This window comes from Rattus norvegicus, chromosome 15 (genome assembly GCF_021556685.1).
Source record: "Rattus norvegicus strain SHRSP/BbbUtx chromosome 15, alternate assembly SHRSP_T2T, whole genome shotgun sequence".
Classification (NCBI taxonomy): Eukaryota; Metazoa; Chordata; class Mammalia; order Rodentia; family Muridae; genus Rattus; species Rattus norvegicus.
In genome coordinates, this window is record NC_141548.1 from 4,372,501 (window position 1) to 4,389,310 (window position 16,810).

The 16,810-nt window shown below is 47.8% G+C and overlaps 1 protein-coding gene across 6 annotated transcripts in view; it reads left to right on the forward strand.

Annotated features, from left to right (window-relative positions):
• The window catches only part of Gng2 (G protein subunit gamma 2), a 100,828-nt gene that overhangs the window by 48,859 nt on the left and 35,159 nt on the right, over positions 1 to 16,810 (forward strand). The window contains exon 1 of one of the 6 annotated variants that reach the window (XM_087586640.1): positions 15,315 to 15,430. The exons of the other annotated variants lie outside the window; for them this stretch is intronic. The gene's annotated coding sequence lies outside the window, so the exon portion shown is untranslated. Of the gene's footprint in view, positions 1 to 15,314; positions 15,431 to 16,810 lie in introns of those variants that run through there. 6 annotated transcript variants of the gene reach the window in all.

Below are 16,810 nucleotides of genomic sequence, written 5' to 3' on the forward strand. Positions count from 1 at the left end.
TGTACCTGAGACTGACCTTGCTCTTCCCCATTCTCCTGCGTCCACCTCCTGAGTGGTGGGATTACAGGTGTGCACCGCCTGCCAGGGTTTGCTTCTTTTTTTTTTTTTAAATATACTTTTACAAATGGTTGTAGCTGTCTTGGCTACTTTGTGAGGTCTTCTTTTTTCTGTCTTTCTCCACCCCTTTTCAACTCTAACACTAGATAGGAGAGAACAAACGGGATAGACGGTAGAGGGAAAAGATCCTTGAATAAAGTCGGACATCAGTAAGAGCAATGTTATCATCCAATTGCCTCCTGCTGATCAGCGGCATTGAGTTCCTTGGGGGGCAAGTTTGATTGTCACTGTCAGGAGATCTAATTTCTTCTTTCTTATGCCTACTTAACGAACCACAGCCAATATCGATCCGCCACACCTCTCAGGGCCCTAGAATGTATATACCCTCTGAAAAGTCCCCAAAATTCCAGCTATCGCACAATCACAGAAACTACCTGCAGCTGGCAAAATCAAGCCGCAGCTAGAGCTCGAGGCAAATCATAGTCAGCTGCTGTGGACAACCGGAAGCATCCCCATGTGCCACGTCTGAGACGAAAACAAAACTATATTCTTATAATATTTCTGTTCTTTTTAAAAGAAACCAAAATTACAAAACTGTCGCCTCAGATGGTACTTAGCTTACAGTCAGCCTCTGAGTTTGGAGGCTGCAGTAGTCCGGCAGGGTTGTGTCTGTCTCCACTTTTGTGTTGTCTTTTGGTGTTGGGAATGTGACCCTATGCCTGATACGTGCTAGACAAGAGTTCTGCCCACTGGCTTACATTTCCATCCACTGTCACCAGTTTAATATAGCTGGAGGTGACTGGATAGTGGTCATTTGGAAGCAAACTGGACAAGTCAGACAGAGCTGGGTGGGAGAGGACCACTCTCTTAGGCCACCTCCGTAGTTTAATGAGGAGGAAGAAGTTCTGCCTACAGGCCCCTGTTCCTGCATTCGCCGTTCTCCTCCGAGTCTTCCTGATGGACCCTCAGTTTTGAGGGTGCCCAGGGCATAAGAAAAAAAAAAACTGTCATTTCCACATTTGCTGTTATGTCCCAAGTAACAACATACATCTGATGAGAGAGTGATGTCTGTGTTTTTTGTTGTAGTTGTTTAAAATCTACATAAAGCTTCAAAGAGACCACAAGAGTAAGATGCTTCAGGTGAGACTCCCTAATCAATTAATTCATTTGTAAGTGAAATGCCTAACTAAAGCAGGCTGGGGATCGCCTCAGCAACCACGCTCTGGTGTGTGGGGTCAGAGATCGTAGCTCATGACCAGTGTGGGACTGGCCCTGGTGCTTTCTCTGATGTTGGTAGGAGTGTGTTAAGTGTCATGTGAGATCAATTGGCCCTGCTGTCTTCCAGCCTCCCGTTGGTAGCTCTGAGAGACACCAGGGAACAGAATGTGTAGTCTGTCAGTTAGCATGGAGGAGAGGAGCAAGACGCTTCTTGTCCTTGCCCTGTGGCCAGCAGTCACCCACAGCACCAACAGGAAGAACTGCAGCTTCGTGAAGACTGCCTTGTTTACCTTCAAGGCTTTTCTCTCTCCTTAGGCCTCTGCTTAACTTCAGTCATTCGGCAGATAACTAGGGCAGCCAAGGTGCCCACCATTGTGATTTGGCTGTTGTCTTACTCAGTGTTCTGTTGCTGTGAAGAGACACCATGGTAACTCTTGTAAAAGAAAACATTCAATTGGGGCTTTAGTTCAGAGGTTTAGTCCATTATCAGCATAGCAGGGAACATTGGAGGCACGCAGGCAGGCAGACATGGTACTGGAGAAGGAGCCTGTGAGGTGTGCATACAGATCCAAAGGCAGGAGAGAGAGAGAGAGAGAGAGAGAGAGAGAGAGAGAGAGAGAGAGAGAGAGAGAGAGAGCGAGCTGGAGAGAAGGAAGGGAAATACATACAAGGACACTATTTTCAAGGAAGAGCCAACCCAGATCCTTCTGAATAAGAACACCAATGTTTGGACATGAAATTCCACTCGATATTTTGCACCTTTTATTCAGGAAAGGATGTGTCTAAGTGTAGAAACAAGAGCAGACCTTAACAGTGTGTTTTATCCTTTGTACACTGTTGCCCCTGAGTTAAAGAATAGAAGCATAAGTGAGCTCACAAGCTGGTCGACCTCCAGGCATGGAAGGGACTTAGATTAGAGGCAGGAAGATCGCTGGAGACAAATGGAGACTTGAAGGTGTTGGGTAAACAAGTTACACAGTTACTGTGATTGTAAGTTCAGCCCTTTAAGCCCATTACCCTTCTCTCCCTAATAGAAAATGGGTATGTCTCTCAAATGCTTTCTTAAATTAATTTAATTTCATTCTTTAGCAAATTCATATGTGGTATATGATGAATTCTGAATACACTCCCTCCCTCCTGCCCTCCCTAAAGTACTTCATGAAGAAATGTTGTCACTCTAAACAAGTGCCTTCAAGAGCATGTCCTCAGCCCGCGAGGAACACTTTCACCTGCAAGGGGAGTTAAGGGGTATGGGAAACACACCAGGTGGAGGTACACAGAGGCCTCAACCATAGGCAGCACTCAGGACTACGGTGGTGGACCACAGCTCTTGAGCTTTCGTGGAAGATAAACCTATGGCGGGCCATTTTTAGAGAGGGAGGCCTTTGAAGGACAGAGATACCGTAGGACTACAACAGTTATTCTCAGAGCCCAGCCCCTTGAGAACGGGAGCCTCTCGCTGTATGTTTCTTCATCTCTGCAGTGTACAGCAAACGATCCGTACCAGTGGGGTGAATGAGGGAAACCCAGTCCCTTGTCTCTCCAGTGTTGGTTTCAGTGACAGCAGATCGTCTCTAAACAGGGCTAATTTTAGGGAGAAAGCCATTAGTCAGAAAAAAATCATTGAAACCGAGTAGGTGCTAGAACCCAGCCATCCTGTGCCCTCCAAAGACAGATGGAATGGTTACCAGGGTAGCACTCCCCAAAACCACACTGGGAAAAGCCTCACTGCATGCTGACCTCCCAAGAGAACCTGTTTGATGCTGAGTTAGCTCATATTTCACTCTCTACCAGTGTGAGAATATCCTGAAGTAGGAAACTTTCTCCTCAGAAATAATTCTGGGGGAAGAAGTAAATTCAACTGAACATTTTCTCCCGGGAGAACAGGCTTTGAGCTGGTTGAAGCTCTAATGGAGAGGGAGCTGCCCCAGGGAGAGCCAGCTGCAGGATGGTGGAGAGGGGCCATGGGGCCTTAGGAAGCAGTATGACCAATAGGGCTGTAAGTAGATCGTGTGCCCCACTTCTCTAAAACCCCAGATATTGCCAGAAAAAGAACAAGGAAGAAATATTTTCCCCATGTTGTACCTGCTGAACCCCAGGAGGAAAGAAACTACTAAAAAAAAATGCCATTCCATTTTCAAAGGGCAGTGACAGGATGGGTTGAGTTCACATAGCAGTAGCCTCTGTAATCTTCCTGAGAGATCACCACCCTCTGGAGGATTAGTGTCAGAACCTCAGCCTGGGGCCGAGTTGATTAGAATTCTCTTTTTTATCGCTTAAAATCCAGCGAGCAGAATTAAACCCTCAGACACCAAATTTCCTCAAATTAAAAGTATGTAGAATTAATCAGAAGAGATTTGTTGTTCCCTGAATGTGAAAAATCAAGTCTTTTTTTTTTTAATTTATACCTCGGAGCTTGTTAATTATTATTCTTATTACAAAAGGAAATCTGAACTTTTGATCATCTCCTTATTAATCATCAGAAACATTTTATTAGAAATGAACAAACAGGGCTGGGGAGATGAGATGACTCAGTGGGTAAAGCACTTGCTCTACAACCATGGGGACCTGAGTTTGAGTCCCAGAGACCATGTGAAAACACATGCGTGGAGGCGCATGCCTGTGTCATGACACAGGAGAGGCTGGCATAGGTGGATCCTGGGGTTCACTGACCAGTCAGCCCTGCTTACGCGGTAAGCTCCAGGCCAGTGAGAAGCCCTGTCTCCAAAGACAGGCAAATGGCTCCTGAGGAACACAGATTGTTCTGTGGTCTCTACATGCACGTGTATCCACTGGCACACAAACACCCATGCACCCACTATTCTCTCTCTCTCTCTCTCTCTCTCTCTCTCTCTCTCATATCACACACACACACACACACACACACACACACACACACACACACACACACACACGGGTAGTAGAGTGGGATTTAGCAAGCTCCCTTCCAAGGAAGAAGACAAAAGTTGTAGGAGAATGCTAGACATGGGTGGAAACATGCCTTGAAGTAACTTTATTCAACAGAGCTCTAGGTTCTTACCAGGCTGGGAGCTAAAAGCTTTGGCTATGTCACCATGACACCCACTATGGCGGTTTGAACAAGAATGGCCGCCATAGGCTCATATGTTTGAATGCTTAGTCACTGGAGGAGCAGCACTATTTGAAAGGATTAGAAGGATTAGAAAGTGGCCTTGTTGGAGGAAGTTTGTCACTAGATACATGTGAGCTTTGAGGCTTCAGAAGTTCCTGCTAGGCCTAGACTCTCTCTTTCCACCTACAGATCAGGATGTAAAGGTCTCAGCCCGTGCTCCAGCATCTGCCTGCATGTCACCGTGCTTCCTACCACGATGATAGTGGACTAAACCTCTGAGACTCTAAGCAAGCTTTCTTTCACAAGAGTCGCCTTGGCCATCTTCTCTCTTCACAGTAATAAAACAGTGACTAACACACCCTCTGTGACACCTCACCCCTTCTGCACCCCACCTTTTGTCTGTAACACCTCACTGCTTCGGCACCTCAGAGCCGTGCAGTTCAAAGGTACATTGAGGACGGGTCACAAAAATATGTTGTTTTACGGATGTTTTCCAGTTTCCTCTTGGTAAAATGAAGCAGATGGGCAAGCTCAAATTTAAAATCATCTCTCCATTCCAACTTTCACAAAGGTGTTTTCTAAAAGAGACCAGTAGTTGTTCATCCTGGCCTGTCCCCAGTAGGGTGCTTACTTGTGTTTGCAGTCTGCCCAATCACTTGTGCTTCTTGACATAAGTAATAAATAAAATTCCTCACACAGAAAAGACAAATATAAAAGGCTTTTGCTTGGAGAACAGCTTTGGAGTAGAACCCAGCAGATTGTCACTTCTCCACAGAAATCACTGTGTACCTTCGTCGTGAGGGGTCGGAAAAACCAAAGGGCACACAAAAAGTGTTTTTAACATCTTCTTATTCCATCGCCAAAGAAATAGAATTTAGAAAGTGTTTTTTTATTCAACTGCAGTGAACACCGTGTTCATTTCAGTTCTGTGATGCGCACTTTATCTCAGACAGTGACTGGCAGTTACTTCCCTCAGCAAACCCACCCTCTGTAGAAAGGCGGGCAACATCAGTGCACTAACAATAACACTCTGTGCGAACGGTGGTTAACACATAAAAGAATAGTTTTTGTTTTGTTTTAAGCATCTGTGGGAATAGCCCTAGAGCCGGGTAGGGTGGTGCACTCCTATGGTTCTAGAACTTGGGAAGTACAGGCAGGGAGATTGTGAGTTCATGGACAGCCTGAGGGATAGAGAGAGGGTATGGCTTTAAAAGAAAGGAGTGAGGGAAGAAAAGAAGGGAGGATGGTAGGAAGCAGCTTCTTATACATAATTACTGAACATGCCAAAGCAAAAAACAAAAGAAATTAAAACCAAAAAAACCCTGCAAAATCAACCAACCAAACAAACAAAAAATCCCAACACAAACAATCATTTTATCTAGCCTTTCGGTTAGGGTCTCACAGAAGTGTCTCCTTGAAGGAGTATATAATTTGGAGGTTTCAGACGGGCCATTTGGTCCCTGCTACCTGCTGTGTTGAAACATTACCGTGTTGTCTATCCCACTTCCAGGGTACCTGGAGGGTTTCTGACAGGAAGATTTGGAAGTCAAGTGAGCTTCTGCTGTTGATTTGAATATGTTCTGCCCTGGGGACAGACGTGGTCCCGTGATGTGGTGACACGGCTGACTTCGTGGGCTCAGAACACTAGGTGCTTCTTAGGTAACCTGTGGGTGGCCAAAAAATCTTTCAAACAGTGCAGTTGAGAGTGTGGCATAGCTGTGTTTAAAACGTAGTCATTGAGGACCTACCATGTATGAGGTTCTAGGAATTTCTGAGTAAATCCATATTTTCCCCCTGTCCTCACGGAACATTCAGAATAGCTAGTGAAGGAAAACGGTGGGGTGTTCCAGCTGTGAGCTTTACCTGTGCACCCACAGGACATCATGGATTTACACAGACCTGAGGAGCGCCAACCACTGCAGTCATGGCAACAAGGGAGCCAGGATGCTCAGGGAGTGTGGCTTTGAGGGGAGGACTTGAGCTCACACCTCCCTAGGATCAGAGGGTTGGTAGTTCAGCTGAAACCTTACCAAGAGCCGGCTGCCCTCCCCTGGGTGGCCCACCCGACTTCCTAGAGGCTCATTTTTCTCCTTTAGAGGGAAATAATCGAGTCTATCTCTAAGATCCATTTGGATTCAAACTCCTAAGAGGCCGGATGGTGTCCAGAGATCAAAACTCATACCCTGCATCCAGTCTGCAAGGGTTCTTATTCCAGCTGGGCCAACCGCCCACTGTGTGTCTAGGTAGGCTCCTCACTAAGTCTGTGAGTCCACTTCCTAATCAGTGAGGTTTCCACATTCGAGCTCGCCATATACTAGAGAGAGCCGCTGAGTTAACTTAGTATTTAGAATAGTGCCTGCAAGACAAGACTGTGATCACATCTCCCCAAAGCATGCCATCTCCTCTACGGATCAGACACCCATGAGGCAAAACTGCAGACACACAGATAGACACACAGACAGAAGGCAGTGTGAGGGTGAAGAGTGTGCCAGTCTGGGACCCTAGCACAGCCCTCTACTTTAGGCATTGAAAGCACTGGGAAATGTGTCAGTACTCACTCCAACGATGCCCATCCCCCATGGAGAATGTTTCGGGGAACCAATTCAACGTCCTGCCAGCCAGCACCGAGTTCTCACGATCTCACAATGTGCCCACCACTAACGCAAACCTCATAATTTCCCCTTTCATATAACCCTTGGATATAATGATAAGTTATTGTGAAATGCTGAATCGATAAAGAACAAGCTAACACCGAGGGTATGTAGTTCAGTCAGTGGAGGGCTTGCCTAGCATCCGTAGAGGCCTGGGTTCCAGCCCCAGCATTACATCATCCGGGCGTGGTAGCGGCTGTCTGTAACCCCAGCCCTGAGAGGTACATGCAGGAGGACCAGGAGTTCAAAGCCAGCTCCATCTACATTCGGAGTCGAGGCCAAACCTGGATGACAGGAGACCTGGTTTCCAAAAAATAAAAAAAGTAACTCTCTGTGTCCAAGGTTAACCTTTCCCGCCTTCTGCAGAGACTGTTTTGGAATGTCTAATCCAGTTCTGGGAGGTCCTGCCTCTGTGCTGTCTCTGACCTCCACACTCCTGTGCACACATAGACAAACTGGCAGACATGCACCCAACAGGTGGCAACAGACAGCTCAAGAACTGATTTTTATGGTACCAAGCTAGAATAATTTGCTTGTAAATCTTTGCTTGGTCGAGATGGAGTCTCACTATGTAGCCCAGGTTAGCTTTTAGGTCATTATCCTCCTGCCTCAGCCTCCCATGTGCTGGGATCATGGTTGTGAGGCACCACGTCTATTCTGAATCTGGTCTCTGAGCCCTGTCCCCACTTCCTAGCAGCGACCGGATACCATCACCCTCACCTTGGGAAAGTGGGGCTCAGCTCCCAGACGAGGGCCAGGAACCACCGTGGGGTCACTAGCCCTGCCGAGACGGCCACTAGAGCACCACATCACCGGCTTCGCACCGTTCTCCCCTGGCGTCCTTCCTGTGTCTGGCATCCCCTCCCTCTCCAAGGACTTGGGAAAGAGCTCAGCTTTTCTAAAGAGTGGAAAACAAGAAGGCCTTTATGTGGAAGTCTGCTGAAGAATAACAACGTCCTGTGCACAAAGACCCCTTTCACTCCGCCCAAGCCAGCGATTCCTAAGCAGCGGGGAGGGTGGGTCAGTGGTCCAGAGAGAGATGGCAGCCGCTTTGCCGGGCTACAGTGCAGGCCGGGCTGCCCTGCAGACTCTTGGCATAGGATTTGCCCAGAGCAGTTGCTAGAGCTCCTGTTTAAACAGGAAGATAGGCATCTGTGAGCTGGGCAGTGTGTGGCAAACGCCTTTCTTTATGGTTTCTCACATGAGGAGGAAGAATGCGTGTGTGTGGGGGGTGGTTATGGGTGGGGTCAGTCAGTGGGTGGATCGGTGGGGGGTGGGTCAACCTATTTGTCATAATACCCTTATTTTAAAATACCACCCTGAGCAGAGGAAATAAGTCAGTGGGTAGGAAATGCTGTCCTCTATGTGAGGTCTTCTGCCGTGGGCTAGCACAGCACCAGCATCTGCAGCCAGTGGGCTGTGAAGAGCTATAGGGACTGTGGTGAGGGGCTTCACTGCGAATCTCAGAATGACAATGGGCAACCCAGCTTCTAGGAAACAGGAGGAATGGCTCTGCACTATGGCAGCACTGTCGGGAGCTGAGGGGCAGATTCGTTTGTTTGACTATCCCATGCATAAGCAAATCTGTAGGTACACACATTTGTATTTTTCCTAGTCTCTCTGGGTGTTTGATTTCGATTTCAATGGAAAGGCATTGGCTTGGCAAACTTTAAATGGATTCTATTCCATTCACCACCTTCTTCAGACAGGAGGAAGGATACAAGTTTTATTTCACTGCACCGGACTTTTTTTATTTATAAAGCATGAGCTAACAAGCAAGACGCCCTTGAATTTAGGATGAAACAGAGCAAAAGGATGGGCTAGTAGACCCCCAGTGCGGGCCACCTCAGTTCAGGACAGTTAGCAAGAGAAAAAAGTCAGAAAGCTTCTGTTTGAAAGACTCACATCCACTCTGCACCCCCATCCCCCCTTCATTGTGCAATTATAAATCCATTAACCTTTTGAAACGCCAAGTGTAACACATTGGCTTTTGACATTTTAGTGTTAATTACTTTAAGCAAACATTATTCTTTTTTTGATTGGCTTTAAGGACCACATTAGAACCCTTTATTTCGCAACCAAGGGGCTGCTTGACAGTTTTGTCTACTGTCAAAATGAACTGGTGAACTTACTTGAAATCAGAAAACAAGAGTGATGGCGCCTGCCTACGTATCTTAGCGTGGCTAGGATGCCAGAGGTCATACCACAGATGGAAGGCCTTCGGGAGATCACGAAGTACCCTGGTCAGGTGTGACGGTGCACTCCCATCTCTGAGGAGAGCGAGGCAGGAGCAAGCAGGTTGTCTGTCTCCGTTAAGGTTTCTATCACCATTATAAAACACCATGACCAGAAGAAGCATGAGGAGGAAAGGGCTTATTTCAGGACAGGAACTCAAACAGGGCAGGAACCCGAAGGCAGGAACTGAAGCAGAGGCTATGAGGGGTGCTGCTTACTGGCTTGGTCTTCACGGCTTGCTCTGTCTGCTTTCTTATAGAACCCAGGACCACCTACCCAGCAGGTGCTACCACCCAGGGTGAAATGGGCCTTCTACATCAATTATCAAACACGACAGTAGCCCAGGCTTGCCCATAGGCTAACCTGCTGGAACATTTTTTCAGTTGAGGGTCTGTTTTCAAATGACTCTAGTCTGTGACAATTGTTATAAAATTAGCCATCATAGTGTCCTTGACTGTCCTTCCAGTGGCCTTTGGGCTTCTCTTAGTACCACCATTCTACCTTGAAATGATTTCTGCGTTTGTGTTGTGTTCATGAGCAAGGAATATGTCCTGGTCAGGGTCTCACCCTGGCTCTCAGTGCACTGGACCTACAAGTGGATGCAGTACCCAAGACTCTGCATGTGGGGAAAGCATTACCCCAGAGGGCAGTTGCCCAGTTAGTGTAAGTGAGCCTTCTGGATGCTCTGGCAGAATGACCCTAAGGAAAGGAAGGCTGAAAGCTTCAAACACACACACACACACACACACACACACACACACACACACACACACACACAATCTTCCGATGTCCTTTGCAAACACTGAGAAGTAAGTTAGCCATAAGTAATCACAACTGTGATGGGTTCCCTCTGTAGAAACACCAAAGCTCCTGTAGCACCCTGTTGGGTACTACCTTTCTCTTGCCTCTGCACCTTCACAGTGACTTATGTGAGCAGCACGGGATCCCATTGTAGACCTGCCCTTAGCTTTAACAAACCATGTCTTCAGGAACTTGCAAAGAATCACTATATATATTTTGTGCTGTGTCTTGTGCATATGTCTGTCTCAGGAATGGGGGTGAGGGACATCTACAATCGTATGGCTGACTTCAGTTTTGGGACCATTCTCCAGGGCTTAAAGTTCAAAACCGACTCCATGGTGTTATAGTGTGCCTTGGGCTGATTTGTTTAATCGAAGAATCCCCCAGATTAAAAAGCCCAGCAAGCAGCAGGCTGAGCTTCAGGGTGGTCGCTGTTGCTCCGGTGATTTTAAAGAGCTGCTGTAATGGGGACCCCTGCCCACGCTGGGTTTCGATTTCGTATCCCCGCAAATGGTCATAGAAGGCAGTGAGCCATGGAAAGGTAAGGTGGAAAAGTCAGTTCAGATTGATGTTGTCAGCCCGGATCAAACTTCAGGAGTCTGCTGCCAGGAGGTTTATTCCCAACGAATTCAAGCACGATATAATTTGGGGGGGGGGATTTCCTAGTGTAATATAATCCCAATATGTTACATGAAGGACACTTAATTGTATCAAAACTCCACTCAGGGTACAGGTCATTTCTTCCAAGAAGATGGGTTCCAGCGGTACTCTACTTGTACTAGCTTAAGGACCTTAGGAAGGGTCTGCCCTGGTCTCCATCAGACAGCACAGAGGCTGTGTGGCTTTAGCCACTGCTGGGCATGGTTGTGGGAACTTGGAGAGCCTCTGGCTGTACAGATAATGTGAAGTTCTTCAGTCTTCGTTGTGGGAGCTTGGACCCCTGGCTTTACGTGTCATTTAGACTGCTAGCCACCTCCAGTATTGGTTGTAGGAGCTTGGTATGGCCCAACAGATAACACAGATAACCAGGAAATTAGCCACTTCCCAAATTCCCAGCTTTCTGGATGGGAGAATAGGTTTTGCATCTTTCCCATTGGAAAGACAATTCTCTATGCTTAGCATTCCTGGTTCTTCTGGAGAGCTAAGTGTGCAAGGACCGCTGTGCTGTGTTCCTAAACAGCCAGCATCCGCCTCAGTCTACAACCTGGCGCTCCACTCTCACTCAAGTGATTGGCAGCCTAGCCAGGCGGGAATTGGTTTCCGCTCTTTTGTACGAGCTTCCTGTGGTATGTTTGGTGAATGTGCTGTACAAATATGGTCAAGATACTCTCGTTCCTCCTGGCAGAGTTAGCTCCGCTTACACAGTCCCACAGACTCCGTAACCATGAGGCTTGCTAACTCCTAGCCACAGGAAGCTAAACGGCTCAGGATGCAAGAGCTCCGCCCTTAGCTTTAATTTGTGGAAGAAATAAGTCGTGTTTGCAGGTCGAGCCATGCCTGGGAAAAGATTCTCTCTGGCTTTCTGGAGGCTTCTAGTGTCAGTTCTAGTGCTGAGGGCGTGAGAGTCACTTCCAGTCAGTCTGTGGTCTTAGTCACGCGACCTCCCCATTGTTTCTTCAGTCACAAAAATCTGTTTCTGGTTTCCTTTAGTGGTGTTTCCCCTAAACGGAAAAGTACAGTGTGAGTCCTTGGAGAGGTCCTTTCTTTCTGCTGCTTACCTTTTCTAAAGAGTAAACGAGATTGGCAAGTCCCCAAAAGTGCCACCACGTAAGGCCGACCTCAGATCGCCTTCTCTGTGTAGGTAGTGCAAAGCTTAGAGGCCAGCAGGATGTTTTCTCTTCTCTTTAGCATTTCTTAACGCAGGCTCTGGATTTATACCATTTCCTCTCACTTCTCCTCCCAACTGCTCCTGTGCGCCTCCATCCTGCCCCTGCGCTCTTTAAATTCATGGTCTCTTCTTCAATTATTATTGCTTCGCACACACACAGACACACACACACACACACACACACACACACACACAGACACACACACACAGAGTTTATGAATACAACTTGCCGAGTCTCTTTAGTTTTGCTCGGATGTATCTATATTTAGAGGTGACTTCTTGAGATTGGACAATCTCTCATGGAGCTGGTCTCTGAAGACGATGGGCTTCTCTTGTTCAGCAGTCATTGATTGCCTATAGTTCTTTACCTATGGATGGGGTCTGTCTTAGTTTGCTCTCCATCGGTGTAATAAAGACTATGACCAAAAGCAGCATGAGGAGGGAAGGTGTTCATTGACTTGCATGCCCCAACCACAGTCCATTCTTGAGGGAAGTCATAGCGGGAACCCATGGCAGGAAAGAACCGGTGTAGAGGCCACGGAGGATGCTGCTGGCTCAGCTAGTTTTCTTATGCAACCCAGGAACCCTCCCAGGAGTGGAACTGCCTACAATGAACTGGGACCTCTCACAGTAATCGTTAATAAGAATATGCCGCCATCCCACAGAAAATTGGATGGAGGCATTTTCTCAATCGAGGTTCCTTCTTCCCATATGACTACAGCTTCCTTCAACAAAATCTCACCAGCACAGGGTCTTGTGGGAGTCCCCTCCATCCATGTTAGTTTATCAGTTGGTATTGTCATCGTTTGGGTCTTGTTCAGGCAACCGCACTGTAGAGGGTTCATGGGTGCAGCGTCTCTGTCTGTATAGAGGGAACCATCTCTCGGCAGATACCCGAGTTCTCTGGCTCTTACAATCTTTGCCCTCCACCTTCCGAGAAGCTTCCTAAGTCCGAGGTGTAGGAATTGCTTTGTAGACATATTGATTGCGAGTGAGCAACCCCATGCTCGGTTGTTTTCTTCATTTTTGACTAGTTGTGACTTTCTGTCATGGTCTCTGCGTGCTGCAAAGAGAAGCTTCTTTGATGAGAGATGAGGACACACGTACCTGTCGGTTAAAGGGGTAAGTGTTTATATGCAGTTAGAGATTGTCCTGGTTTAAGGAATGCAACAGAACTTCTCTTCTGGGACTCACGTCCTTCCCAGGCACTGGTAGTGGGCTAAGATGGTGACAATAGCCATAGTTCCCCTTCTATTAAACACACCTCAGTCCCAATTAGGTGGCTGTTGATTACCCCCTGGATATCGGTGCCATCACTGCGCCTTTCGGGATAACTTGCTGTTCTTCTTATCAACAGAAGTCTTGAAGCTAGCTTCCAGCAAACGTCCGTTGTTGTTAACAAAGTCCCAAAGCAGTAGACCCTTCAAAGCCCACCACTGAATTACTCTCGGACAAAAACAACATGTGCACCTCATTCATTCGCTCATTCGCTAACTCGTACTATGACTAGTCACTCGAAATGAACCAGTCGCTGTTCACTCATTCTCCCAGGGGTCAGGCACCATGAGTGATACAGCAGCATGAAAAGGCTACTGTTGGAGGAGGCATGACTAAAGTGAATAGAAAACAAATATGCCCAACAGGGGGACGGGGAAGTTCAAAGGTCCCAAGACTATTCTAGAAACAGCAAGTTGATGTTGCCATCATATTGGAATAAAAGTTAGATCCGGTAGAAAGCCCATAAGTGGGATACCAGGTCCCTAGTCGTTCAGAGCTTGGAGTCCATTGGAAGGATTTAGACCTGTGGGTGTGAGTGTGAGTTGTGAGCAGACTGACATCCTGGGGGATGTGTGTGTGTGTGTATGTATGAGTGTGTGTTTGTGTGTGTGTGTGTGTGTGTGTGTATGAGTGTGTGTGTGTGTTTGTGATATGGAGTGGTAAGAGTTGAACTTGGGACCTCACATGTGCTAGGTCAATGGTCTATCCCTAGCTCTATTTTTTTTTTAAATTTTGAGACAAAATTTCATTAAGTTGTCTCAGTTGGTTTTGAACTCAAGCTGTAGCCCAAGCAGGTCTTGAACTGAAGACACCCCTGCCTTGACCTTTCAAGTAGCTGGGCTTACAGGCCTCACCACCTGATGTAGCTTTTACAAAAGAACACCGTGGGTGTTATACTTTTCGATGGACTGAAGGAGAGAAGGGCAAAGTTTGGGACCCATAGACTGCCATTTATATGTTCAAGAAGGAACAAAATGTGGCTGGACCTGTGAGGTGGTGGTGGCAGTGAGGAGAGGGGCTGGATTCCGAGTGTATTCTGGAGGAAGATTCCTGGACTTTGGTGGCCCAGTGGAAATGAGACGAGTTACTCGAGGCAGGGAGGTTCCCTGAGAGTTTTCAGTCTGAACCTTTAGAAACACAGAGCTGTATGTAGGATTGTGGTGGCAAAGGCCACAGGAGCCAGTTTGCTGGAGGAAATCAACGGTTTGGTTTGAGTGACAGCAGGTGGGGGCTGCCTGTTCACATCCAGAGAAGGCAGGCTGGTGGTTAGATCCATGGCTCCAGAAGTCACGGACAAGACTGGTACTGGAAACACAAACTTGGGAGATCTAAGTCGGTTTCTATAACCCTGGTAATGAGCAGGATCCTATAGGGTGATGAACGTGAGCGTAGAGAAAAGCAAACAGACTAAGATGTGGGGATTCAGGAGACAGTGGAGACCAAGCAGGCACAGCTAAGAAGGAGGTAACAGGACAGGAAGACAGGAATAGACTAGAAATGCCAGCACTAAGGAGCATGGATGAGGATGTGGTCGGAAGTGCCAAGCAAGCAGAGCCGGGCAATGGGTTAAGAACTGAGGAATCAGGACAGCTCTTCCAGGCTCTTCCAGACGTGAAGACCACAGCGGGCTGAGTCAGCTTTAAGCAATGTTACTAGTAATGCAACGCAGTGCCAGTGTTATGGAAAACAGTACGTGGGTTGCTCAAAAAATTAAAAATAAACAGGATTCCATGACACGAGTTTATAGTCTCTGCAGCTTAGGAGGCTGAGGTAGAAAGCTTGCTGTGGAGCCTTTAGTGGGGTCTAGTAGTCCAGCAATCCCACTCAAGCTCAGTCTCGAGAAGCCGATTATAGATGTGTGTTCCCTGCAGTAGTAGTGTTGGGAATAGCAGGTGGTGACAAGGACTCAACTAACCATCACTGGCTGGCTGGATAGCATGCCGTGTATACATAAGAGGTCACTGGGTGTACTGCTCCACCACTCCCCCTCCCTTTTGTAAAGAACTTGAGTACCAGGGATCTCCACCGAGGCTCATGCCTGCTCACCAAGCATTCTTACCGACCACGTCATCACTCCAGCCCTTTTGTCTATTTCTAAGATGAGAGGCAGCTTGGTATGTTTACATGCTGATGAGAGTGCTCCAATAAAGAGACTAGAGCAAACACTGGTGTCAGAGAAAACCAGGAACACAGGGGCAGGACCTTCAGGGGCAGGAGAAGATGGTATCCAGCGATCCTCTGAGAAGGAGCCACTTTGACACAGGGCAGGAGGTACTCACTCACCCTAGAGGCCAAGCTTAGGAAGGATGCTCAGGTGGGATGGGGGGAGGGGGAGGCAAAGTGACAGGCTGAGAATGAGCATGGGGAGCAAGGAGGTACAAGGGCTTTGAGGAAAGAAGAGAAGGGTGGAAACATTATTCAAAGGGAACTAGGAACATGTGGGTGGGAAGCAGAGTCCGCTATGGTGGACTGTGGGTTCTCATGGAGGTGGGTCCTGTGGTCTGCGCTTACTTAGCACTCTCTAACTGCTCCGGACTCACCTGAGCGTCCTGTCCAGCCAGGACTGGGGCTGGGGGGAGCGGGGAGGTGGAGAGCAGTGGGAGGGGGAGAGGAAGGAGGGAGCTTGCCAGCTAGTGTGGTAGGAAAAGAACCAGTCCGGGCTGCTGGGAGCAGGGGAGGCACCTTGACAGATGACTGCGTGTGAATCCGGTTAAGTCTGTCTCCAGCAGCTTTGGGGGACAGGTAAACGGCAGTGAATTCACGGGCTGGGGGTGCAGTTAGGGAGGGGTAAGGGATTGGGGGTGGATCAAAGAGAAGAGTCTGGGGATAATCACCAAGAGTGATGCCTTGGGCGGGAATGTCTGAAGCCCCCTTTTCACCTGGATTGCTGTTGGCCTCGGAGATTTTCCATACATTTCCCCCATGTTTCTAAAGTATTTGCTTTTGGGGTGTGGCCTGACAGCCCAAATCTGTGGGATCCACTGATACAGGAAGAGAGGCAATAAATACCACACCAGGTCTCTTGAGCTAACAAAGCTAGAAAGGAAGCAGCCATCGTGAGGGCTAGTACTGGAAATTCCGCTGTGAGATAGATCATGCATAGCCACTCACTAAAGCTGAAATTCGGATCCAGAGTGCTAGCCTGAGCTTGCAGCACCAAGTCTCTCTCTGCAGGGTTCCTCTCCGCGCCAGTGCTTTCGGGGGCCCTGCATGCCCTTCGTGCCCTGCCAGGGCTGTCTGCTGAGGACATAGCTCAGTTCTAAGCCTCCTGGTTTCTCTATCTTTCCTTTCTGATTCCCATCACAAGATACCACACTTACAAAAGAAAAACGTCCTCCAAAATCTCCCTGGTGAGCGACCCAATTACCTTTCTCCCCCTGCACAACATTTAAGCCCTGTTATTGGCGTGCAGAAACCCACTTGGCAAACACTCTTCACACTCTAATCAGGAAGCCTTTGTAGTTCACTTTTTTCCCCCCTTTCATTTTAAGCCTTCGTAAAGCAGCGCAAAAATTATAATAAGGTGAGCAAATTGGGGCTGGTGCTTTTGATCTCATTCTGTCGGAACAGAAAGACCACCAGGGAGCACGGGGTCCACAGAGCTGGAGAGCTACTCACTGACCGTCTTCATGTTCTCCGCACACAGATGGG